The sequence below is a fragment of the Bos grunniens genome, chromosome 7 (genome assembly GCF_055505025.1).
Source record: "Bos grunniens cultivar Pamir isolate PY7600 chromosome 7, Bosgru_T2T1.0, whole genome shotgun sequence".
In the NCBI taxonomy this organism is placed as follows: Eukaryota; Metazoa; Chordata; class Mammalia; order Artiodactyla; family Bovidae; genus Bos; species Bos grunniens.
In genome coordinates, this window is record NC_141171.1 from 97282009 (window position 1) to 97309818 (window position 27810).

Genomic DNA, 27810 nt, shown 5'->3' on the forward strand with positions numbered 1-27810 from the left:
ACTTTCCTTCCAAGGAGTAAGCGTCTTTTAATTTCATGGCCGCAGTCACCATCTGCAGTGATTTTGGAGCCCAGAAAAATAAAGTCTGACACTGTTTCCACTGTTTCCCCATCTATTTCCCATGAAGTGGTGGGACCAGATGCCATGATCTTCGTTTTCTGAATGTTGAGCTTTAAGCCAACTTTTTCACTTTCCACTTTCACTTTCATCAAGAGGCTTTTGAGTTCCTCTTCACTTTCTGCCATGAGGGTGGTGTCATCTGCATATCTGAGGTTATTGATATTTCTCCCGGCAATCTTGATTCCAGCTTGTGTTTCTTCCAGTCCAGCGTTTCTCATCATGTACTCTGCATGTAAGTTAAATAAACAGGGTGACAATATACAGCCTTGATGAACTCCTTTTCCTATTTAGAACCAGTCTGTTGTTCCATGTCCAGTTCTAACTGTTGCTTCCTGACCTGCATACAGATTTCTCAAGAGGCAGATCAGGTGGTCTAGTATTCCCATCTCTTTCAGAATTTTCCACAGTTTATTGTGATCCACACATTAAAGGAGTTGCAGCAATATCTTCAAAGTCTTTAAACTTCTTTTTACTCATATACTTAAATCACTTAGTGACCTATCATCAAAAACTAATAACTTATCAGATAACAACTCAGTTCTGTACTCCTTTAACTTTGTTGAATGTGAACAGTTGCAAAACACTGAGCAGTAAGATATTTATTATTTATTGTCCATTCATCAGAAATTATTTACTTTTTTAAAATCAAGAGCAGTAATTTGAAAATCATCACTATGTTTTGCTGTCCCGGAGTTCTTAATTCTTGGAATAATGGAAGGTGGTAAAGTGTGCGAGGTGAAAAATAAGAGGTAAGTTGGAGAATAGAAATGATGAAGAGAAGTTAGGGAAGGGAGCAAAATTCAACTCCATGTTCTTTTTTGGGCAGATCGGTTTTGGTTATGTATATGTAAGATAGGTGAAGATCTGAAAATCAATTCCTTTAAAATATTTCTTCTGCATACTCCTTATCAAGTCTTCATGTACCCATGTCATATACATATGCTACCCAATATTGAAGACTGAAGCTGTTCTCTATTGCAGATTGTATTCTGACACACCAAAGGCTATATTTTTATTCTCTTCTTAATGGCATACTTAGGTTTTAGAAGAACTGAATTATAAGAAAGGGTATCTAAAATAATTTCTTTAAGAACAAAGATGGTCTCTTCTACTTAGTAAAATTTCAGAATAACTCCTGGTGTTTGCCAAGTATATGTAGATAGTAAATGCTTATGGTTTGATTAAAAGGAAGTTACATATAAAAAAAGAAAGTTATCAAAAATAAATGCAGTGCATAAGCACCTAATTCAAATTTGGTCACCTTGCTGTTCACTTGCCATTTCTTTCTAAGGAATTCAGAGCCTTGGTCCTAATAGGAAAGGTCTACCCAGTTTAGCTGCCTTTATATAACTGTAGCACAGTGGTAAGTGAGACAGTTCCTGCTGTTTTTAGTGTTTAACTGGGGCTCAGAAGAAGAGCACAATGGGTGTTAAGTGCTCACACATTTATTCAGAGGTGCTAGCCATCTATGCAGAACTTGTTAAAAGTAGTCCCAACTGGCTTTGCAACCCTTAACCCATCAGCACCTCCAGCTTATATATGAGAGGAGGCTAGTGAATTAATGGGTGCGGACTGACCAATAAGGATTTCCTTGAGGAAAGTTTTGTAGTGTTATGCCTTTCCTCTCTCATTTCTTGAGGAAATAGTGCACTCCTTTTCAACTTAAGCCATGTGACTAGGGCTTAAAGGAATGAACCAGTGAGCTTGGAGGTATAGAAAATCATGCCTGAATCTTCCTGGGAAAAGCTAAAGACTGGTAGTATTTGCTGGGGAGCAGAATGGAAGGAGAGAGATCCATAGGGGATCTCTTGTTCCAGTGTTTGGTGGAAAAGAATGTAAGTTTTTCCTTAGATAAGATGATGTATGTGATGCAGCAAGTTTGATCAAAGACATGACTCTAAGAACAGTAGGCTCTGTGGGACATTAGCAAGAAGAAAACAACAGAAAAAAGATTCACTGGGATGACCCAGAGGGATGGTATGGGGAGGGAGGTGGGAGGGGGGTTCAGAATGGGGAACACGTGTACACCCGTGGCGGATGCATGTTGATGTATGGCAAAACCAATACAATATTGTAAAGTAAAAATAAATAAATAAAATAAAATAAAAATTAAAAAATAAACAGAAACAAAGAAACAAACAGAAAAAAGATTCAAGAAGTGGTATAGCACTGCAGTAAAGAGTATGAAAGTGGTTGATATTAGAAAGAACTCTTGAGAGAGAGGCGATATTTAGGCACTGGCCATTAAGAGGGTTAAAACTTTCAGATTAAAACACTACCATTCAATTCAGCTCCTTTGCTCATTTTTAAATCAAATTATTTGTATTTTTTCTCTTGAGGTATGAGTTCCTTATATATATATATATTTTTTTTTTTTTCCCCAAAGAAGTCATATAAATGGCCAACAGATATGTGAAAAGGTGCTCAACATCACCAATAATTGGGAAATACAAATCAAAACCACAATGAGATATCACCTTATGCCTGTTAGGATGGCTGATCTAAAGAAAGATGAGACTCCTACCATTATCAGTAGTTGGTGAGGGTGTAGAGAGAAGGGAACCCTTGTAAAGTGTACAATGTATATTGATATAGCCATGGTGATGAGAAGTATGGAACTTCCTCCAAAAACCTAAAAGTAGAACTACAATATGATGTATTATTCCTGCTTCTGGATATATACCTGTAGGGAACAAAATCAGTATCTCAAAGACATATATATATCCCCATGTTCATTATCCATAGTACCGACATGGAAACCATCTGTGTCCATCAACAAATGAATGAATGCAGAATAAAATATTTCATCATAAAAATTTATATATATCAAGGAAAAATTATAAATTATAGTCATATATATAACAAATTACATAAATTATCATTATATAAGAATTATATATATTATATATAATTTCTCTTTGATATATATAAATGTATATGATGGGATATTATTTAGCCAAAAGCAAAAGAAAGAAATCTTGCTATTTGGACAACATAGGTGAAACTAGAAGGCATTACGCTAAGTAAAATAAGCCAGTCGGAGAAAGGATACTGTATGGTATCATTTATATGTAGAATCTGAAAAAAAAAAAAAAAAAAAACAGCTTGTAAAAACAGACTAGAATTGTGGTTACCAGGGCCTGTTGCCAATATTTTCCACCGATGTAATAATATGTTCTTAGTAAATGCCAATACTTAAAAGTATAAAATAGACTTGCCTCATGAGAAGAACAAACAAATACTGTCGTCCAGAAAAGTCCTCTCAAGTATCAGTGTAGAAAGGGTTTGTTATCTCCTTGATACTATACTTTTTTTTTCTTTAGATTTTCAAGGAGCCATGAAGTAAATCTGCTGGATATTTCCAGCTTCAGATTTCAGTGATAAAAATGAGAAGATAGACAGGGATAATCTACCAGAAGATGCCAGTAAGGTAGGGGGCCAAGACTAGTAAGAAAATGTGAAGAGCAACTTAGATGGGGAAGTGCTGCCCATGCGTGAGAAGGCGGTTACTTCTCAGCTCACTCTGTGAGCAGGGCAGATATACTTAAATGCTCCAGGCATTTGTCCCTGCTGATACCAGATGAGCTTTGCAAATCCTTCATAATAGCATGATAGTGGCATCTACCACCAAAGCATAGATATTATAAAAAAACCTCAAGAGACATGGCAAATTATGTTGATCTGAAGCCAAACGCTGCCTCTACATATTGTCCTCTTTACCCTTAGCTTAAGAACGAAGTATTTTTTCAGGTTAATAACTTAACGATTGTGACTATTTTATGCTAAGCTCTCCGCCAAGAGTTTTATATGCAATTGTGCATACAGGTTATTTTATTCCACATTCACTGCAGCCTGAAAAAGATGTATTATTATTTCCATTTTTCAGTTGAGTCTCAGAGAGGTAAAGCAACTTGAACAGAAAATTGAAGAATTAAGAACAAAACCCAAATGCAGGATCACCAAAAGCATCTAAACTTCAATACCAAATCACCTGGCCTCTTAGATTTAAGTGCATGGAGAATTAGCATCTTTTTAGAATCTATATTTATTCTATTGTAATTTTCCTAACTAACTTATTAACTACATAATCCTTGAAAGAGAGCAGAGGTATTTGGTGAAATCCTGTTACTTTCTTCTAGATATGTCATTGCTTTATTAAAGTTTGCCCAATTCGCTATGCTGCCTAGTCTTAAACTGCAGGTGACTAAGTTAATTCAAATGATATATATCAGGGAGAGATAAAATATTATAAAATTGGTTGTTTAGCATGACAAGATTCCTTACAAAAATGAGTTATTCATACATGAATATTAGCAATTCCTTAACATTTTCTAGAAAATAGATGAAAAACAAAATGAGATAATATAAATGAAAATTGAATGATAAGCTGCTTCTGAATTTCTACTGTCAATTTATGCTGATATTTAAATAAAACTAATAACTCTAAAATGTTGCAGCTTTTAAGGATGGCCCATAATGAACAAAGCTAGTGGAGGTGATGGAATTCCAGTTGAGTTATTTCAAATCATAAAAGATGATGGTGTGAAAGTGTTGCACTCAATATGCCAGCAAATTTGGAAAACTCAGCAGTGGCCACAGGACTGGAAAAGGTCAGGTTTCATTCCGATCCCAAAGAAAGGCAATGTCAAAGAATGCTCAAACTACTGCACAATTGCACTCATCTCACACACTAGCAGAGTAATGGTCAAAATTCTCCAATCCAGGTTTCAACAGTACATAAACCTTGAACTTCCAGATGTTCAGTCTGGATTTAGAAAAGGCAGAGGAACCAGATATCAAATTGTCAATATCCGTTGGATACTCAAAAAGCAAGTTAGTTCACTTCAGGCACTCAGTCGTGTCAGACTCTTCTCGACCTCATGAAACACAGCACGCCAGGCCTCCCGGTCCATCACCAACTCACAGAATTTACCCAAATCATGTCCATTGAGTCGATGATGCCGTCCAACCATCTCACCTTCTGTTGTCCCCTTCTCCTCCTGCCCTCAATCTTTTCCAGCATAAGGGTCTTTTCAAATGAGTCAGATCTTCGCATCAGGTGGCCAAAGTGTTGGAGTTTCAGCTTCAACATCAGTCCTTCCAGTGAACACCCAGGACTGATCTCCTTTAGGATAGACTGGTTGGATCTCCTTGAAGTCCAAGGGACTCTCAAGAGTCTTCTCCAACACCACAGTTAAAAAGCATCAATTCTTCGGCACTCAGCTTTCTTTATAGTCCAACTCTCACATCCATACATGACCACTGGAAAAACCATAGCCTCAACTAGATGGACCTTTGTTGGCAAAGTAATGTCTCCGCTTTTTAATATGCTGTCTAGGCTGGTCATAACTTTCCTTCCAAGGACTAAGTGTCTTTTAATGTCATGGCTGCAGTCACCATTGGCAGCGATCTTGGAGGCCCAAAAAATAAAGTCAGCCACTGTGTCCACTGTTTCCCCATCTATTTGCCATGAAGTGATGGGACCAGATGCGATGATCTTAGTTTTCTGAATGTTGAGCTTTAAGCCAACTTTTTCACTGTCCTCTTTCACCTTCATCAAGAGGTTTTTTAGTTCCTCTTCACTTTCTGCGATAAGGGTGGTGTCATCTGCATATCTGAAGTTATTGATATTTCTCCCAGCAATCTTGATTTCAGCTTGTGCTTCTTCCAGCCCAGCGTTTCTCATGATGTACTCTGAATATTAGTTAAATAAGCAGGGTGACTGGAGAAGGCAATGGCACCCCACTCCAGTACTCTTGCTTGGAAAATCCCATGGACGGAGGAGCCTGTTAGGCTGCAATCCATGGGGTCACTAAGAATCGGACATGACTGAACGACTTCATTTTGACTTTTCACTTTCATGCATTGGAGAAGGAAATGGCAGCCCACTCCAGTGTTCTTGCCTGGAGAATCCCAGGGACGGGGGAGCCTGGTGGGCTGCCATCTATGGGGTCGCACAGAGTCGGACACAACTGAAGTGACTTAGCATAGCATAGCATAGCATAAGCAGGGTGACAATATACACCCTTTATGTACTCCTTTTCCTATTTGGAACCAGTCTGTTGTTCCATGTCCAGTTCTAACTGTTGTTTCCTGTCCTGCATATAGGTTTCTTAAGAGGCAGGTCAGGTGGTCTGGTATTCCCATCTCTTTCAGAATTTTCCACAGTTTATTGTGATCCACACATTCAAAGGCCTTGGCATAGTCAATAAAGCAGAAATCGATGTTTTTCTGGAACTCTCTTGCTTTTTCCATGATCCAGCAGATGTTGGCAATTTTATCTCTGATTCCTCTGCCTTTTCTAAAACCAGCTTGAACATCTGGAAGTTCATGGTTCACAAATTGCTGAAGCCTGGCTTGGAGAATTTTAAGCATTACTTTACTAGCATGTGAGATGAGTGCAATTGTGCAGTAGTTTGAGCATTCTTTGGCATTGCCTTTCTTTGGGATTGGAATGAAAACTGACCTTTTCCAGTCCTGTGGCCACTGCTGAGTTTTCCAAATTTGCTCGCATATTGAGTGCAGCACTTTCACAGCATCATCTTTCAGAATTTGAAGAGCATAGAAGCTGGCTTAAAACTCAACTTTCTGAAAACTAAGATCCTGGCATCTGGTTCCATCACTTCATGATAAATAAGTGGGGAAACAGTGGAAACAGTGTCAGACTTTACTTTTTTGGGCTCAAAAATCACTGTAGATGGTGACTGCAGCCATGGAATTAAAAGACACTTGCTCCTTGGAAATAAAGTTATCACCACCCTAGGAAACATATTAAAAAGCAGAGACATTACTTTGCAAACAAAGATCCATCTAGTCAAAGGTATGGTTTTTCCAATAGTCATGTATGGATGTGAGAGTTGGACTATAAAAAAGCTGAGTGCCAAATAATTGATGCTTTTGCACTGTGGTGTTGGAGAAGACTCTTGAGAGTCCCTTGGACTTCAAGGAGATCCAACCAGTCCATCCTAAAGGAAATCAGTTCTGAATATTCATTGAAAGGGCTGATGCTGAAGCTGAAAACCCAATACTTTGGCCATGTGATGCGAAGATCTGACTCATTTGAAAAGACCCTGATACTGGGAAAGATAGAGGGCATGAAGAGAAGGGGCAACAGACATTTGGATAGAATCACTGACTCAATGGACATGAGTTTGAGTAAATTCCAGGAGTTGGTGATGGACAGGGAGGCCTGGTATGCTGTAGTCCATTGGTTTTCAAAGAGTTGGACATGACTGAGCAACTGAACTAAACTGATGCTTTTATATAACTTGTATTTCTTTTATTTATTTTTTATTGTTATTGTTTTTGTTTTTTTGTGTGTGTGTTTTTTTTTGTATTTCTTTTAAAATAATAATTTGTGCTTTCCTGGTGGCTCAGATGGTAAAGAATTTGCCTATGATGTGGGAGACAAGGGTTCTATCCCTGGGTTGGGAAGATCCCCTGATGGAGGACATGATAACCCACTCTAATATTCTTCCCTGGAGAATTCCCACAGACAGAGGAGTCTGGTGAGCTACAGTCCATGGAGTCCCAAAGAGTTATATCACATACTTCTATATAATGTGTTCTTTTAAAATGATACATTAGACAAAGTTAAACCAACTATTAAATAATATAGACATGTCGGTGAGAACGGAGAAGGTAATGGCACCCCACTCCAGTACTCTTTCCTGGAAAATCCCATGGACGGAGGACCCTGGTGGGCTGCAGTCCATGGGGTCACTAAGAGTTGGACATGACTGAGCGACTTCCCTTTCACTTTTCACTTTCATACATTGGAGAAGGAAATGGCAACCTATTCCAGTGTTCTTGCCTGGAGAATCCCAGGGACGGGGGAGCCTGGTGGGCTGCCGTCTCTGGGGTCGCACAGAGTCGGACACGACTGACGTGACTTAGCAGCAGCAGTGGGTGAGAAATGACTAGGAGTCACATAAAGCCATATCTGTTATATGTTCAAATAATACTGATTTTTATAGTCAATTACTATATGTAAAGATAAATTAACAAATGCCTTTTGAACTCTGGTTCATAATCTTTAAGGGTCAGAGATGTCTATATTATTGAGACTGTAAGGTATGAAATGGTTAATGGAGAGGAGATGAACAGTGTTCAACATGAATTTAATCACTCACCAAATTGTTCAAACTATACTTATATGGTCTTCCAGATTCAGACCAAGATAGTATATACCATTGATATTTGAAATATAAAGCCAAGTATAGATTTTAAAAGTGTTAGTGATGTCGTTTTTCTCCTATTCCAATTTTTTCTTTTTGAAATTGTGTTGCTATAAATCTGCATTTCAACTTGAATGTTTTTAAATTTGCATTGCTACAACATGTACAGATTACTTTTTACATTTAATGAAGTTCATTGGGTTTACATATACTCAGCTAAGAAATCTATGAAAAACAGAAACCTCTAAAATGTTCATGAAGCTTAAATAGGGGAAAAAAAAAAAATATATATATATATCTTGCTTTTCTTTTTTTTTCTCTCAGGCTTCCCTTGGAAATATGTTGGAAATAAAACTATCACCATCTCAACGTTTATCTCTAAGTTGTATTTTCTTGCTCATATGGCCCAAAAGTGTCTAATATTTATAGAAGTCTGACTTATAGTTTGTAATCCTGATTTTCCTCAATCGAATTTTTCACTTAATATCAGTATATTGATATGATGGAATTCAGTCTTGCCCAATATTCTTTTTTTTTTTAATTAATTTTATTTTATTTTTAAACCTTACATAATTGTATTAGTTTTGCCAAATATCAAAATGAATCCACCACAGGTATACATGTGTTCCCCATCCTGAACTCTCCTCCCTCCTCCCTCCCCATACCATCCCTCTGGGTCGTCCCAGTGCACCAGCCCCAAGCATCCAACATCGTGCATTGAACCTGGACTGGCATCTCGTTTCATACATGACTTTTCACATGTTTCAATGCCATTCTCCCAAATCTTCCCACCCTCTCCCTCTCCCACAGAGTCCATAAGCCTGTTCTATACATCAGTGTCTCTTTTGCTGTCTCGTATCATATTCTTTCAAGTGTCTCCATGTTATAAAATTCCCCATCCAAGTACTGCTCACTGAACTCTGGTAGTTTAGAATTTAGCTGATGTTCAGAAGGTCAACATCATTAGCAAGGCAAACAACCAAATGAATATCATATTGAAGAGGGTAGGAGAAACTTTTGAGATTAGATTTTCTAAGATTGTTTTATCACATTCAACAGGAAAATTTGAGTGGACAAGAAGTAATTAATATGATTTACTCTTCAGCTTGTCTGAAAAGTTTTTGCCAAAAGTAAAGTGCCCTTCAGTTCAATAACACTAACAAGTCTATTTATATGAGTATGTATTTAAAGCTTTGTTACATTTTCAGTAAAAGTTAGTGTTTATTCTCATAATATATGTGTTAATTTAGTACTATTTCATTTAATATATCTTGATAGGGTATTAAGATACCTTATTTCAACCATTTAATAGCCCATTAATCACCATTTTGAACATTATAAGTGTATCGATATGTTTATGTATATATTAGATATCAATATGGTTAAATATATAAGGTGTGTGTGAATATATGCATAAATAAAGATCTTTTATCAGCTGTTCCTTGCCTTATAGCATAGGGAACAGAAGCTGGACCTTAAGTAAGAATCTGTCAAACTAGGTCATGTCACTTATTACTTCCATTTTCCCAGATGCTTTACAACCTGAATAGATTTAAGGATGAAAGAAAGAAATCATCAGAGATAATAAATTTAAATTAAAAAAATAATCAGATATAAAGATTTGGCAGTGTTTAAAGAGTCAGGTATAATTCCAGCATGACATGAACCAAATTTGTGTAAATATCTTGAATTATTATTATATTTTGATGGCGTGCGTGTGAGGATGAGGTATTGTTTCGCATCTTCCCTTAGAGGACATGAATACTGTAAACCCATAGTAAGCCTGGAGAATCCCAGGGACGGGGGAGCCTGGTGGGCTGCCGTCTATGGGGTCGTACAGAGTCGGACACGACTGAAGCGACTTAGCAGCAGCAGCAGCATAGTAAATTCGTGGCTCCGACGGTAAAGCGTCTGCCTACACTGAGGTAGACCCGTGTTCGAGCCCTGGGTCTGGAAGATCCTCTAGCGAAGGAAATGGCAACCCATTCCAGTATTCTTGCCTGGAAAATCCCATGGACGGAGGAGCCCGGTAGGCTACAGTTCATGGGGTCGCAAAGAGTCGAACACGACTGAGCGATTTCACTTCACTTCACTTCATAGTAAGTTCAGATGAAACAGGAAAGGTAAATATTTCTCATCATATCTTATACGAGTAATAAGAATATAACTGATTAAATACTTAATCAAACATCCATAAGCAAGTTAAATTCTAACTACATTTGCACCCTGTACTTTATTCCGACAGCTGTTTAATATGTATCTCATATGGTGGGGACATTCTATTAATGAGACATGCATCTAGTCATTACAATTGATATTTTTGACACGGATAACCTTCTTTATTTTTCTTCCTCTCTCCTTTTAACCTCTTTTCCCTCTCTCTCTTCTTCCTTCTATCTTTCTGTTTAAATAAATAGGCATCATAAATTTTTGTGTGTATGATATTTTTGTTTATAACCCTCTGTTTTGTATACATTTTTTGTATATATCCAAGGGAAATACATTTATTTCATATATAAAGAAGTGTGTCCATTTTAAATATAATTGAATATTTGTTCAGCAAGGATGTTTTGTAATTTGTGCATGTTCGAAGATATTGCTTACATATTTCAAACTTGAGATTGTTATGGAACTGTTATCACTGATACCATCTGGATAATGCTTGAAAGTATAAAAAGTCTGAGCATATACATGAGTTAAGGCTGTTTTCTTATTCCAGAGGTTGTAATGAAACTCCATGTGCAAATGAGTCTATATAAAGAAATGACATTGTGCAAATCTGAAGGGGGACTACAGAAGGCAAGAGAGGTAAGCAGGAGTTTTATGGGATATGGGATGAGGAATAGCTAATAAAATTATGCCTGCATAACTCTTCATGAAAGGAGAGTCAAGAAAGCTGAATGTTAAATTACCAAAGGAAATACTTTAAAGAAAATTAGAGACTTAAGTGGAGTCAGCCCTTCTCATAATTTAGACCTAGAATTTTGGTGTTTTAAACTCAAAACTGATGACTTTACTTGTGAAAGTCAATTTTCAGACAGGATAAGAGAGCTATTTGGATCTCTGAGCTTGAGTTAAATATCCTTTGGGGAATAATTTAAGGAAGAGCTTGAGAAAATGGAGAGAGAAGAATCTAATATACTGTTACCTACTTTCTCATGTCAGATTGGTCCTTAGAATAAAGCTGCAACTTCCATCTCCCAGTGCCAGAATTTCACGAGCTCTTGAGAATTGTGTGATTAGAGGGACTATTCTCAGGGTGATTCTTCCAAGGTCTCTGAAATGGCATTTCTATTCTGTCTCTTCTTTCTGAGATTAAAAAGAACTACAATCTCTATTTTTCCTCCTAATACAATATTTTTTTACTTCCAAAATGGATATACATAGTCAAATGATGTAATAACCTCTCCAAAATAAGTGAGCCAATCACCTTCACATTAATCAGTATTCACTTTTTTTTTTAACAACAAAAATCTTTTATTGCTTTTCCCTCAGTTCATTAACTTTGAAATTTGGAAAAAATAATATAATAATAGTGTTCATGTAGAGAATTTATTCATGCTGAGTAAGAACTTAGTTCTCATTTTTTTCTCCCTTAATTAAGAGTAAACTGAAGATTGTTTTATTTTACTGATTTATTTTTATGTTTGACTTTGCTGGGTCTTTGCTACACGGGCTTTTCTCTAGTTGCAGTGAATGGAGGCCACTCTCCAGTTGTGGAGCACGGGCTTCTCGTGGTGGTGTGGGCTTCAGCAGTTGTGGTAGATGGGCTCAGCAGTTGCAGTTTCTAGGCTCTAGAGCACAGGCTCAGCTGTTGTGTTGCCAGGGCTTAATTGTTCCATGGTATATGGAACATTCCCAGGTCAGGGATTGAACCTGTGTCTCCTGCATTGGCAGGTGGACTCTTCACCACTGAGCCATCAGGGAAGCCCTGAAGATCCTGATAATCATGAATAGAGTCAAGGACAAAAGACTCAAGAGATGGTATAGCACCCCTGTGCAGAATATGAAAGCTGAAGACTGGTTTTCTATCCTGGCTCTGCAACTTGCTGCTGCTGCTAAGTCGCTTCAGTCATGTCTGACTCTGTGCGACCCCATAAATGGCAGCCCACTAGCCTCCCCCGTCCCTGGGATTCTCCAGGCAAGAACACTGGACTGGGTTGCCATTTCCTTCTCCAAGGCATGAAAGTGAAAAGTGAAAGTGAAGTCGCTCAGTCGTGTCCGACCCTCAGCGACCCCATGGATTGCAGCCCACCAGAGGCTCCTCCGTCCATGGGATTTTCCAGGCAAGAGTACTGGAGTGGTACCAGTGCCATTGCCTTCTCCAGCTCTGCAACTTACTAGCCGTGTAATCACGAACAGCTTATTAACCTTTCTATCCTCTCTTCCTCAACTGTTATAGATGGAAAAAAAAAGTGATATTCACATAATGTGACCATGGGGGGTAACTGTGTTATATATATAAAGCTGATGGTATCACTGTGAATGAGGTTGCTTCTCTTGATATTTTAATTAGCCTATGGAGACTTCAAACAGGTACATATATGGTTCCTATTAACGTTTTATTTTCTATAACCATTAGATCTTCTTGAAAGACAGAAAGAAGGGGATGGGAGTCTAAGAAGTGTCAGATCAGAAATCACTATGATACCATGTACATCCCTGGAGGGGAGGTGCTATGATTACATTTGTTTTCATTATCCCTTTTCTGTGTTACATGGGTTTTTATACAAAGACACTCAATATATCTGTTAATAAGTTTACATTTTCATGATATTTTTGAGGCAGATATTAAGTACATGCATTCATTCTAAATGATTCATGATGAAATTTAGTTATAAAGTTTTATAAAATGCACTGTTTTAGTTATTTGACTTTTATCATTTAAACTGGTCACATTGTAGAAATTTGCATAACTTACAATTAACACTAGTGTGCCAAATTCCCTAACAGTGACAGCAAAAAGAATGGCCCCAAACTAGAACTTGAACAGAGTAGTTTTAAATTTAAGAATAGAAAAGTAGTTAACAGAAACTAGGGAAATAATTAGGGGAAATGAAGGGCACAGAATAAGTTAAGCTTAAACTATGAGAATATTTAATTAGCCTTTCATCTTTGATTTATGTTACATATTATATAAGGTCCTCTGTAAACTCTAAGTATAACAAGCGTAAGATTTATTTAATTTTTCACTAGTAATAGTTTCATGATCTGTGTCCCCAGCCAGGCTACGTTTATAGAGATAGGTTCGCGGATTTTAGCTGCATTGGCCAAATGTTTTCTTTCCCAGGGCTGAGAAAAGCGGTAGCCTGAAGCCTGGCTCTAAAGGCATTTGGGGCACTGAGCATAATCAGTGCACAGAATGCTGGTCGTAATCAAGCATTCAGGCTTGCGACAAAGGTTGGCAAAGACCAATCAGCTGGAATAGATAGCCTTGTGTACGGTTGGCTCATGACATGGTATCTAAGGACACATCAACCAGAACTGATTATGTCAGACCAGAATTCTGTAAGTGAGAGCCTTGGAGTCAGGACTTCCTAAAAAATAAACAGCTCAGAATGTGCACATGTAAGGACTCTATAAGGCTTCTCTTGAATGCTGAGGGTGGCTTTGAAATGTTTAGTGACTTAGACTCTGTGTTGAACATGTGTATACCTCCGTCTCTTCTGTCATTATCTGGGTGTGTTCCTTCTTAGTGTGTTTCCAATAGCACGTTTCTTTTGAGATGCTCCAACGAGTTTGTTAACAATCCTGTGCTCTGCTGTCTCACAATGATTGATGAATTGACATAGGTTCACTGTTAAGTTCATGTTAAATATAACAGAAGTAAGATTCGAGGAATCTGAGGACAAGGTTGGGGGAAGGGACTCTTGTCTAACTCTAATCCCCTCTTTATCCTCTAGAGAGGATATTACTTTATTGCTCTAGAGAGTAATTACATACTGTCTATCACCAGCATCTTTATCTTTAATTATGTGCACACAAACCTCATCGTGCTTAGTCTAGCTATATAACTTTCTGATAAAACCAAAGCATTTTTCCATAACAATCTTTTTGGGCAGGGGACAGTAAAACTCCAGCAACATCTTCCATTCAAGAAAGTATCTCTAATGTCTCTTACAAAATACAAGAATGCCTGGAATTTTTTGAAACAAGGCATGCTTATCATATCATAAAAATAATTTTTATTTTACTACTGTTTCTTATGTTGGTACACAATAAACTCTGCTTAGAGTATGCTTAATTCCCAATGGAACTGTGTTTATCTTGGATTGCTAGTGAGGAATTAGTATTTTAGACAATTATTTTGTAATTTTGTGTATGTATTAAATGGATAATTACTATAGAACTATATATTTTAAATATAAAAGCAATCTACAGCTGAATGTATATTGAAATAGTATATTGAAAATCGATCATTCTCAGTAATATCTAGTAAATGAATGATAAAGATGAGTCTTGCAGGTAAGACATTCGTAAATGGGAATTTAATTTTCTATAAAAGAAAGAGCTTACACCTCAGATCTGACAAACCAGTTCATAAGACCTTTCTAATACAGAAGCCAAAGTTGAACCTGTTATGAACTAGGCCAACATCTTTGCTTTTTTAATGACTAAATTGTTTATATTCTAAATTTATATATTCATGTTATATACTAGTATGTATGATCATTCACTCAAATAAAAGCTATGATTGAGGTTTATGCTATATGGAGATATTAGTATTATCAAAAGTTAGAAGTTAAATTCTTTGATTAGACTAACATTTAGTATTTTGTTTTTGATTGTTTTATTTTTGAATGTATTTCAAATGCCTTAAACAGTGACTTGCACAAGTTAGAATACAAATATTTGTTAAGCAAATGGATTTTTTCCTTAGCTTTTTTAAATTGACATATAACTTATTTATAATATTACATCAGTTCCAGGTTTAGTGATTCAATATATTTATAGATTACACTTCAGTTACAGTTATTATAAAATATAAAATATTGGCCTATATTTATATTGCTGTACAATATATCATTGTAGCTTATTTTATACATAATACTTTGCATCTCTCAATTCCTTCCACTATGCTGTCCCTCACTTCCCTGTTATCACTAGTTTGTTCTATCTGTGAAGCTGTTCCTGTTTGTTATATTCATTCACTTATTTTTTAGATTCTACATATCGAGAATAACATAGTTTTTGTCTTTGTCTGACTTATTTCACTAATCATAATGCAACATTTAGTATTTTTGTAAGATTTTAAAAATATTCTTATCTCTTTTAAGGATGTATAATTACTAACTTGTCTCATTAAAATATTGCCTAATGCTTGTTTTAGGTGACTGTTGCTCAACTTTCTCCCTTAAAAATCCCAAAAGCCACACTGGCCTTAACCAATTTTAGAAACTGAAAACCAATTTCAGATATGAGTTTCTTTGGTCCAGAAAGATTTTCAGTTTTAGGTGCTAGCCCTTGTCTTTAATGTGCAAATGAATTCCTTGGCGACCTTATTAAAACATAGAATGACTCAGAATATCCGAGACAGGAGCCCAAGTTTGCACAGCCAGGGCCATGTATGTTTACTTTCACGTCCTATCTGCCAGACTCTCTCAGTGATTCTCGCTTCCTTTGCCCTGGCCCAGGTCTTTACCATCAGGCACCTGAGATACAGCCAGGGCCCATCTCTGGTCTCCTGCGTCTGGTCCACTTTTCTTTCCATTTCCTTTGCACAGTCCTTTTTCCTTCACCTTCTTATTCTGCCTTTTTTGATCATTTCTCTCTTCAGCCAAACACTTCTAATGGTCTTCTACATAAACTCTAAGAGCCTCCTTACAGCCTCTACAATTTGATCATATTGTAGATGCATCTTTCTCTCCAGCCCAATGCTCCATCTTACATACCTTTCGTGGTGGGCAGAATAATGTCCCCAGGTCCTTCCTCCACTCTCCCCTCTACTGCCAAAGATGCCTATAGCCTAATTACTGGAAATGTTGAATATGTTAGCTTATATGGCAAAGGAGAATCAAGTTTACTGATGGAGTACAGGTTCGTAATCAGCTGACACTGAGAGGGGAGGTTTTTCTGAATTTTCCAAGTAGGTCCAATGTAATCACAAGGGTCTTTAGAAGTGGAAGAAGGAAGCAGAAAAGAGAGATAGACTGGCTTGGCAGTATGATTAGGATTCAGTCTGATGTTGTTGGTTTTTGTTGATGGAAGAAGGTGGCTGTGAGCCAAGAAAATCAGGTGGTTTCTAGAAGCTGAAAAAAGAAAAAAACAGACTCTCCTCTGGAAGTTCCAGAAAGGAGCATGGCTCTGCTGACACAATGATTTTTGCACAATGACACATATTTTGGACTTGTGACTTCCAGAACTCTAGGATAATAAATTTGCATTGTTTTAAGCTGCTAGGTTTGTGGTAATTACACAAAGTGGCAATAGAAAAATAATGTGTCTTCGATTGAATTCTACTCATTGCATAGAGCACATTCCACCTTTGTGGAATGTTCACTGCCTATATGTTCTTGTCTCTTTAATTATAGTATAAACTAGTGAGGATGTAGAGCTAATACTATATCACTTGAGAGTATACTTATATATATACTATATTGCCTTGCATGGCAGATCCTTAATTGTCCTTACTGATAATTTAAGATAGGCTATCTTTTTTAAACTTCTGGTAAATGTCCATAATGGGGAACATTTCTCAGAGAAAAAAAGATATACTGACAGTTTCACTATATAGCATTAATATATCAGTTTTCATGGTTGAGAGAATTTACCATCTTAAGAGGTCAATATGAACAGCATCTCTGAGGGGTTACTACATCAATTTACTAAATTACAAAACTAAACCCTAGTGAGGCAAATGGCTTTGTGTGTGATTAAGCAGTTGCACAAGGAAGAATCCAAATTTTATTTATCATGTGTGTCTGATTCCAAGTTCCTGGACTATCTTGACTTCTAAAATCATTGCGTACAGCAAGATTAAATGAGCCACTCAGTACTGGGCCCAGCTATATGGATTTAATCCACATGTGTTCCCATAATTCTTAATAGACCTTTAGAAAGTTACAGTAAATCACATTCTTCAATGCTATGTGGAGACTATCTAAAGAGTGTAAGAATTTCTAAATCAACATTTAGGGAGAAAAAAGAAGGAAAGTCAATGAGAATTAAAAACCTGTTTGTTTACAATAAGGAGCTACCTTGAATGTACCTTGACTGCAAATTACAGTGGTAAGTAGGAAAATATAGGTGCTAAAATTATTTGTTTTTGTTTTTTATTGAACTTGAATTTTTTTATTTAAAATAAAATTTTCTTCTTTCAATAACCTAATTCAGTCATACTTATTGGTAGCAAGTGCATGTATACTTCCTAAAATCCGAATATTTCAATCTAATGTGTTTCCATTTAATGAACATAATTATATATGTTACACCTGCAGGGTACAAGAGATGAATCTGTGCTCCTAGAATTTCCTGGAACGCCGTTACCAACACGCTTGCCCAGGCTCCACTGACACAGCAGAGTCTGGAAGTGCATCCATGCTTGAGCGTTTCTTAGAAGTTCCCAGTTGGCTCTAACGTGCAGACAAGTTTCCAAAACCACCACAATGGGACATAGACGAGATGTTCTTTTTATACAGTTCATCTTTTCCCTTTCCCTCAGATACCAAAAAAAAAAAAAAGAGTTCAGCTATTACTGAAATTGAAAGACCACCATCTTCCCAGGGAGCTGCAAAAGTAAAAGCTGTTACTGTGCATAATTGCTGTAGGATGCATGCTTAAAGAGAGTATTTTGAGTTTCTTGACAAAGGACATACAATGTTTTTGCGAGATCTAGTAAGAAATACCAATCATTACCAAACATACTGTGTTCATAATTTTAACTCTGTTCTGTTGTACCATAGAGATGTTGGCTTTCATTATGTACCTGAAACAAATATTTTTAGAGGTCTTCTACTTGTCTTCTTCCTGTGTAATCTTGGGTATGGTGCTGAATTCTGGGCTCAACAATTCCTTATGCAAAAATTAAGAGCAGACACAAAAACCTACTTCATGGGTCAAATACAAGTTTATTTAAAGAAAATCTTCATGGATTTCTATACTGTATGGTGCATTTTCTTATCTCTTTTAAAATAAATCTGCTTGTTACAAACAGGAGAATCCTAAGTATGTAGGTAGGATTTTTCATAAAGAATGTGCAGCACATAAAAAATTTTATTTTATATTCCCATTTTAACATTCAAATTTACTGAGTTAAGATGAATCCAAATAAGAGAACATTAAGGATAGTAAAGGTGAGAACAAATTAGTACTGTAAATCTTTAGCTGAAAAGAAAAGAATTTGGGGGGAAAAAAATCCCAGGTTTCAGCTATTAGGAAAGCTTTAGTATTGTGTAAAGAAGATATTCTAAAAGCTACTTAACACCAAAGATTCAAAAGAGAATGAACATAACTCTCAACAGCCAAAAACTGACCATTAAAGCCAGTGACAGTCAAAAAGTGAGAGAATTAAGGAATCAAAAAATGCTCCCATAAGTTCTGCTTACAGGTATCACCTGGACATTGAGAAAACTATGTGTAGGTTATAAACTTCTCTGTACCAGAAAAGGAGTTAGAAAACTGGCTCTTGAAAGTTAATCAACTATTTCCACCAGGATACGGCTCTGTCAACGTCCCACTTTCACCAAGGTGATGGCAGGGGTACCGTCACGAAGTATGTTTACATATATTCTCACCTAACCCTCATACTTGATGAAAGTGAAAGAGGAGAGTGGAAAAGTTGGCTTAAAGCTTAACATTCAGAAAACTAAGATCGGGGCATCTGGTCCCATCACTTCATAGCAAATAGATGGGGAAACAGTGAAAACAGTGCCAGACTTTATTTATTTTGGGGGGCTTCAAAATCACTGCAGATGGTGATTGCAGCCATGAAATTAAAAGACGCTTACTCCTTGGAAGGAAAGTTATGACCAACCTAGATATCTTATTAAAAAGCGGAGACATTACTTTGTCAACAAAGGTCCGTCTAGTCAAGGCTATGGTTTTTCCAGTTGTCATGTATGGATGTGAGAGTTGGACTGTGAAGAAGGCTGAGCACCGAAGAATTGATGCTTTTGAACTGTGGTGTTGGAGGAGACTCTTGAGAGTCCCTTGGACTGCAAGGAGATCCAACCAGTCCATTCTAAAGGAGATCAGTCCTGGGTGTTCATTGGAAAGAATGATGCTGAAGCTGAAACTCCAGTAATTTGGCCACCTCATGTGAAGAGTTGACTCGTTGGAAAAGACTCTGATGCTGGGAGGGACTGGGGGCAGGAGGAAAAGGGGATGACAGAGGATGAGATGGCTGGATGGCATCACCGACTCGATGGACATGAGTTTGAGTGAACTCCGGGAGTTGGTGATGGACAGGGAGGCCTGGGGTGCTGCGATTCATGGGGTCACAAAGAGTCGGATGCGACTGAGCGACAACTGAACTGAACCCTCATACTATAAGAGGGGGACTAAATGGTAAAAGCCAATGGCAGCTACAAATTCTTTAATGTGATATCCAAAATGCTTTGGATACAATTTTTTTTTTTTTTTAAATCACTTGTCTCCAGTTTCTGGCAACAACTGATCTTTTTGTCATCTCCATAATTTTGCTTTTTCCACAATGTCATATAGTCGGAATCATGCACTATGGATCCTTTTTAGGTTATTTCACTTAACAATATTATTTAAGCTTTCTTCATGTCTTTTCATAGCTTGATAGCCTTTTTTGTTTGCTTTTAGTGCTGAATAGTATTCCATTATCTGAATATACCACAGCTTATTTATTCATTACCCTACTGAAAAGTATCTTGTTTTCAAGATATTCTCGTTTTGACAGTTATGAATAAAGTCCCTATCAATATCCACAATGCAGGTATTTTATGGACATATATTTTGAATTCATTTGGGTAAATATCAAGGAGTGTGACTGCTAGATTGTATAGGAAGAGTATGTTTAGTTTTGTAAGAAACTGTTAAGCCTTATATTCTAAAGTAGCCGAATCATTTTGTATTCCTACCAGCAGTGAATGAGAATTCTTGTTGTATCTAATGCTAGATGGACAAAGGCGATTCCATGATTCCATTTATATAATGTTCTTTAAATGACAAATTACAGAAATGGAGGACAGCTTAATGACTGCCAGGGGTTAGGAATGGGAGTAGTAAGAAGGTGGATGTGATATAAAATAACAACAGCCAAGATCTTCGTGGCGATGAGTGTGTTCTGTTTCTTCAGTTTTGTCAGTATACTGGTTGTCCTTTTGTATTATAGCTTTGAAGACATTACCTCTGAGAGAAACAGTCAAAAATATGTGTTTTCTCTGCATTATTTTTTCCAGCTATGTAAGAACCTACAATTATTTCAAAATTAAAGCTTCATGTAGAAAGTTAATCAGGTGCCCCTCACTCAGAAATTAACAGATAACATTAGCTTTTTCACATACATTCTTTTATCTCCATAAAGAAATTTGCACTTATCTAAAAATAAACATCAGATGTACAAGATCTTAACAGTTTACAGAGTAATTTCACAAATGTTGCCTCGTTTATTTTTTCCAACCACTCCATTAGTTTTCATCTCCTTTTATTAATAATAGATGATGAAATTGAGAATGTGTAACTTTCCAGGGTGATCCACCTGGTAAGTAACAGGAAGGATTAGTGTCTGCTGTGCATGTATGTCTTGCTTCTCTCACAAAGACAATCTCTTTGGCTTTCTTTTTCTGCTCAGATACCTAATCCCTATTATAAAAGTGAGCTTCTATGTCTAGATTTATTGCTCATAGATTTTTATCCTTTCTCTTTGGCCAGCTGCATCTTCTTAGAAATGCCCTTATTGCCTGCATTGACCATCTGGAACTTCTCAGCTTCAGCCTTCCGATGGCTCTCTTCTCAGTCCACGAAGCTCCCTAGTTCTCCAGGGGGCCAGGGTCTGAGCCCTGGGCCCTTGTCAGAACTAACACTTTGGGTTCACAGAAGGCCTCTCCTGGGTCAAGAAAACTCCCTCACCCACACCTGGCTCAAATCTTCTTTTCCATCAGGCTATGACAAAAATAAAGTACACATTCCTTCGAATGCGTTATTTGCTCCAGCCTGTGGAATATGAAGAATAAGTGGCCCAAGGTATAAAAGTGTTTCTAAGCAGTAGCAGTTCAACATCTGCAATCATACCCACATATGGAACTTGAATTTCCATTTGGTGCGCCAGGTTTCTGAAGAATGTTGAAAATGTTTAAACGTTTGTGATTAATAGTAGGAAGAAATATAATTGGCCCAAAGGAAGAACTCTTTTACCAGTATTTTGAAACACTTATATTCAATATTACAAATATTATATTTAGTATTCTTCAGAGACTTTAAAATCTAAAAAGGATACTTTCAGGATTAGATGATGTTTAAATAAATCGTAACCTCAATACATATTATATGTCATATATATATGTATATATGATCAATATTGCATAATCAGTAAGCGATATTAATGAATTGAAAAATGTTGAATCCATCATTTCTTGACCATAAAATATTCATAGCATCATACATGGAAGCTTTGCTTAATACCTTTCTTTGTGTTGATGCTAAATTCAAACTCCATGTGAGCACAATCACTCCCAGATTTCTACTTTATTAATTTACTAATTTATTCAAATTCAACTTGTGCTTATGTGCAGCACCCATATTAGTAGATCTGTGATCTTCTCAAGACTCCTCTGTCCATGGAATTCTCCAGGCAAGAATCCTGGAGTGGGTAGCCATTCCCTTCTCCAGGGGATCTTCCCAACCTAGGAATGGAACTCGAGTCTCCTGCATTGCAGACAGATTCTTTACCATCGGAGCCACCAGGAAAGTCCAAGCAAAAAAGGTTTTCCTAATTCTTCTGCATCTTATATAAGCTATAAACTAAGAAATATCTTAGTTATATCAAAGATTGGAATTGGGCCAAAATTTGCAGGGTCATGTCTTGATGTCATGTCTTGCCATTTTTACTGTTAATATTGCTTTATAGCTTGTGGTCTCATGATTAAACACTCAGCTTGTCCTCCTATCTCCTTGCCTCTTTACCTCACTCCGTCTTCTCTCCCCATGGTCTCACTTCTGCATTTCCTCACTTCTGCATTTCCTGTGTTTCTCCTTCCCATTTGCCTTATTCCCACCCCAACATTCATCTTTTCTCCCTTCCTCTCCTGACCCATCCCTACTTCTCTTTACCTCCTCACTTGTCTAGCTTTCACCACCTCCCATTCCATCTCCATCTTTTCCTTCTATCCCCTTTTTGTCATTCCCAAAAGTATGGTTCTCAAATTATATTTCCTTTAAACATACTTTTATTCAACAGATCAATATCCTCAGCTTGTGTCAAGGGACATCTTGTCCTAATCACCTATAATACAGAGAAAGGACTAAGATGATCCCAAACACAGGAGATGAGTATTTCTTCAGTAATGAAAGCAAGCATTATTAATCAGAGCTCCTTAGTGACAGCTAGGCATTTACTGAAACTTCATATTTTCTGGACATGCCAGTAATTCATTACTGTAAAAATCTGCTTTGAATTTTAAACTGTAACATGGTAATATTAATAATAATAACAACAGATTCTTTGTAATAGAACTGCTATGGACCATATTCAGTTCAGTTTAGTCATTCAGTCATGTCGAGTCTTTGCGACCCCATGAATTGCAGCATGCCAGGCTTCCCTGTCCATCACCAACTCCCATGAGTTTGAGTGAAACTCATGTCCATCAAGTTGGTGATGCCATCCAGCCATCTCATCCTCTGTCATCCCCTTCTCCTCCTGCCCCCAATCCCTCCCAGCATCAGCGTCTTTTCCAATGAGTCAGCTCTTCGCATGAGGTGGCCAAAGTACTGGAGTTTCAGCCTTAGCATCGTTCCTTCTAAAGAATACCCAGGACTGATCTCCTTCAGAATGGACTGGTTGGATCTCCTTGTAGTCCAAGGGATTATCAAGAGTCTTCTCCAACACCACAGTTCAAAAACATCAATTCTTCAGCCCTCAGCCTTCTTCACAGTCCAACTCTCACATCCATACATGACCACAGGAAAAACCATAGCCTTAACTAGACGGACCTTTGTTGACAAAGTAATGTCTCTGCTTTTGAATATGCTGTCTAGGTTGGTCATAACTTTCCTTCCAAGGAGTAAGTGTCTGTTAATTTCATGGCTGCAATCACCATCTGCAGTGATTTTGGAGCCCAAAAAATAAAGTCTGACACTGTTTCCACTGTTTCCCCATCTATTTCCCGTGAAGTGATGGGACCAGATGCCATGATCTTTGTTTTCTGAATGTTGAGCTTTAAGCCAACTTTTCACTCTCCACTTTCACCTTCATCAAGAGGCTTTTGAGTTCCTCTTCACTTTCTACCATAAGGGTGGTGTCATCTGCATATCTGAGGTTATTGATATTTCTCCTGGCAATCTTGATTCCAGCTTGTGCTTCATCCAGCCCAGTGTTTCTCGTGATGTACTCTGCATATAAGTTAAATAAGCAGGGTGACAGTATACAGCCCTGATGTACTCTTTTTCCTATTTGGAACCAGTCTGTTGGACCATATTAATTGTCTTTTTTACTGGTTAGATCACAACTGATATTTTTCCTCTACTACTGGGGAATTTATTAAATAAGAGACAGGTATTCTTGGCACAAAGAATAGCCTCTTTTCCTGGTAAAAAACATAATGTGCTTCATTCTTTTTTTGTACTTGATTTACAAATTTTCAACTGAAAGTTTGCAAATGTAAGACTAGCAGTTGTCTGAACTGTGTTGAAGGTGTAGGTATGTTGCTAGCATTGCCACTTACCAAATGAGAAAATATAAATTAAAAATAAAGTATAATAGCCATACCAAAAAAAGGTCTCTTCTCTCATTCTAAACAAATGTTCTAAGAGTATTACACAAAACAAAAAAATTCAGTAGGAGAGGCATGATTAAAACTTGTATCCAATAAGAATGAGATAAAAAGTGAAAAGCTTCAACTGTAGTGTACATAAGACAATGTTATGATTTTTTTATTGTAAACAATAATCCAGATATATGGGTAAAACCACATTGTATGACTTAATAGAGTAGAATTATAGGCACGTTGGGCTTTCCTGGTGGTTCAGGCAGTAAAGAATCTGCTGGCAACACAGGAGATCTTTTTTTAAAAAAAATCTTTATGAAGAAAACACAGTACTCGAGAAGAGTACTGTGAGGAGAAAATAATTTGTATAAGGGAGAACTCTACATATGCAAGAAATAATTTTCTGCTTTACTGAATTGCAGAGAACTATGTGCTAGGTCTAGTCCTGGATAGTTTAATGTAGCAGTTTAACTTGCTCACACGTCGCTTTACTGAATTTTACTGGGGCAGTTTCCTGAATTTTCATTGTTGTCATTTTTGTTATTTTTCTGTATCAATGGTCTTATTCAATCTGTCAGAGGTGGTTTTAAAAGTACAATTTACCAACATAATTGGAAGATTTAAACTTAAATTTTATTATATTCAATTACTAGAGCCCCCTCAGGTGCAAAGGAAGAAGAAATGGCCTCTCATACTTTCTTCTCATTGATAATATAAGCTACATGCACATAATCTTTTGAATTGCCAGCAAGTCCTATATGACTTTTAGAAAATATTTACCCACAACAGTGGCTTAAATGCTTTTAGTTATGACATGATTTTCTCACATTAGTACTTTAAAACTTGCCTTAACTTCAGAGAACTTTGAGGTAAATCTACCTACTTCGGACACCACTCCAAGAGGTTATTATATTACCAGTGTTATGATTGCTCTAGACATTGAGACTGTTGCAAGCTCCCTAGGTGCTTTTTATTTGAAAATGTGTTTTAGAAACACTATTGTCTATGAGCTTTGAAACTTTGGAGCCCAAGAAAAGTAGTTCAATGTTTTATTTTGTTTTTGTTTTTTTTTTCACTCAGTTGCCCCATCAGTAATATCTTACAAGTCCATAGTTGACATTAGGATTCACTCTTTGTGTTGTACATTCTGTGTGATTTTTGTGCTAACTCAATTCAGTCGTGTCCAACTCTTTGAGACCCTATGGACTGTGGCCCTCCAGGCTCTTCTGTCCTTGGAATTCTCTATGCAAGAATAATGGAGTGGGTTGCCATGTCCTCTTCCAGGGGATTTTCAGTTCTGACAAATGTATTATGGCATGTATCCACCATTACAGTCCAATACAGAGTAGCTAAACTACCCTAAAAGCTCCCATCCTGTGCCTATTAATCCCTCCTTCAGCACTCCATTTTTAAAAAAATCCCCATCCCCATTATTCAATGCAAAGATATCCTAATCTCAGAGCAAAAGACAAACCACTAAGTCAAATATTTTGGGTAGTGATGATTAGTAAGGAATGGAAAGGGTAGAGAGTGCACATTTTCATAAGGGAACTAGTTCTTATGTTCTGTTCAGAATCAGAAAGATGAGATAGATTATATACAGTATTCATGTCTAGATGTGCACACACACTGTTGTATATAGAGAAAAGGGAGTTGTCCTTGTACCAGTGTGGGAGAAAAAAATAATCTTCCCATTACCCTTCTAGGTCCTTGGCTGAAACCACTTCCCCTCCCAACCCTCCACCCCCAACCCTCGAAGTAAAAGACAGATTAATAAGAGGAAACAGTTATTCAGCAGAGGTTTACTAACCGTATATGCCTCCTATGTATATGTGAGAAACTCAGGAAAACTAAGTAACTCCCCAAAATGGCCTAAGCAACAACCTTAAAGACCATGTCCAGCTAAAGACAAAAGAAGATGTTGGGGGATAGTGGAGCCAGTTTTTGCAGGCTCTAAGGAAACATGAGGAGGTTTGTTATGCAGACTTAAGTCATTGATAAGAGTTTCTAGGGAACAGTCATTATCTTTCTGGTACAGAGAGGAAGACACCCTTAGTAATGGAAATGTCTGTTGAAAATGTAAAGTTCAGTTCAGGTGCTCAGTCATGTCCAACTCTTAATGACCCTGTGGACTGCAGCACACCAGGCCGCCCTGTCCATCACCAACTCCTGGAGTTTACTCAAACTCATGTCCATTTAGTCAGTGATACCATCCAAGAATCTTATCCTTTGCTGTCCCGTTTTCCTCCTGCCTTCAATCTTTCCCAACATCAGGGTCTTTTCAAATGAGTTGGTTCTTTGGATGAAGTGGCCAAAGTATTGGAGTTTCATCTTCAGCATCAGTCCTTCCAATGAATATTCAGGACTGATTTCCTTTAGGATGGACTGGTTGGATCTCCTTAAAGTCCAAGGGACTCTCAAGAATCTTCTCCAACACCACAGTTCAAAAGTACCAATTCTTCGGCACTCAGCTTTCTTTATAGTCCAACTCTCACATCCATATATCAGATCAGATCAGTTGCTCAGTTGTGTCCAACTCTTTGCTACCCCATGAATCGCAGCACGCCAGGCCTCCCTATCCATCACCAACTTCCGGAGTTCACTCAGACTCAGGTCCATCGAGTCAGTGATGCCATCCAGCCATCTCATCCCCTGTTTTCCCCTTCTCCTCCTGCCCCCAATCCCTCCCAGCATCAGAGTCTTTTCCAATGAGTCAACTCTTCGCATGAGGTGGCCAAAGTACTGGAGTTTCAGCTTTAGCATCATGCCTTCTAAAGAACACCCAGAGCTGATCTCCTTTAGAATGGACTGGTTGGATCTCGTTGTACTCCAAGGAACTCTCAAGAGTCTTCTCCAACACCACAGTTCAAAAGCATCAGTTCTTCAGCGCTCAGCCTGCTTCACAGTCCAACACTCACATCCATACATGACCACAGGAAAAACCATAGCCTTGACTAGACGAACCTTTGTTGGCAAAGTAATGTCTCTGCTTTTGAATATGCCATCTAGGTTGGTCATAACTTTCCTTCCAAGGAGTAAGCGTCTTTTAATTTCATGGCTGCAGTCACCATCTGCAGTGATTTTGGAGCCCAGAAAAATAAAGTCTGACACTGTTTCCACTGTTTCCCCATCTATTTCCCATGAAGTGATGGGACCGGATGCCATGATCTTCGTTTTCTGAATGTTGAGCTTTAAGCCAACTTTATCACTCTCCACTTTCACTTTCATCAAGAAGCTTTTGAGTTCCTCTTCACTTTCTGCCATAAGGGTGGTGTCATCTGCATATCTGAGGTTATTGATATTTCTCCCGGCAATCTTGATTCCAGTTTGTGTTTCTTCCAGTCCAACGTTTCTCATAATGTACTCTGCATATAAGTTAAATAAGCAGGGTGACAATATACAGACTTGATGAACTCCTTTTCCTATTTGGAACCAGTCTGTTGTTCCATGTCCAGTTCTAACTGTTGCTTCCTGACCTGAATACAAATTTCTCAAGAGCAGATCAGATGATCTGGTATTTCCATCTCTTTCAGAATTTTCCACAGTTTATTGTGATCCACACAGTCAAAGGCTTTGGCATAGTCAATAAAGCAAAAATAGATGTTTTTCTGGAACTGTCTTGC

At 37.5% G+C, this 27810-nt stretch overlaps 1 long non-coding RNA gene across 6 annotated transcripts in view; it reads left to right on the forward strand.

The window, feature by feature from the left end:
- Positions 1-18378, forward strand: part of LOC147370016 (uncharacterized) — a 149441-nt gene extending 131063 nt beyond the window's left edge. For 2 of the 6 annotated variants that reach the window (XR_015168629.1, XR_015168625.1), the window contains 2 exons: positions 11017-11105; positions 12195-12783. This is a non-coding gene — a long non-coding RNA (uncharacterized LOC147370016). Of the gene's footprint in view, positions 1-11016; positions 11106-12194; positions 12784-17734 lie in introns of those variants that run through there. The other 4 variants (XR_015168628.1, XR_015168627.1, XR_015168630.1 and 1 more) reach the window with 3 other exon arrangements.
- The last annotated feature ends 9432 nt before the right edge of the window (positions 18379-27810 follow it).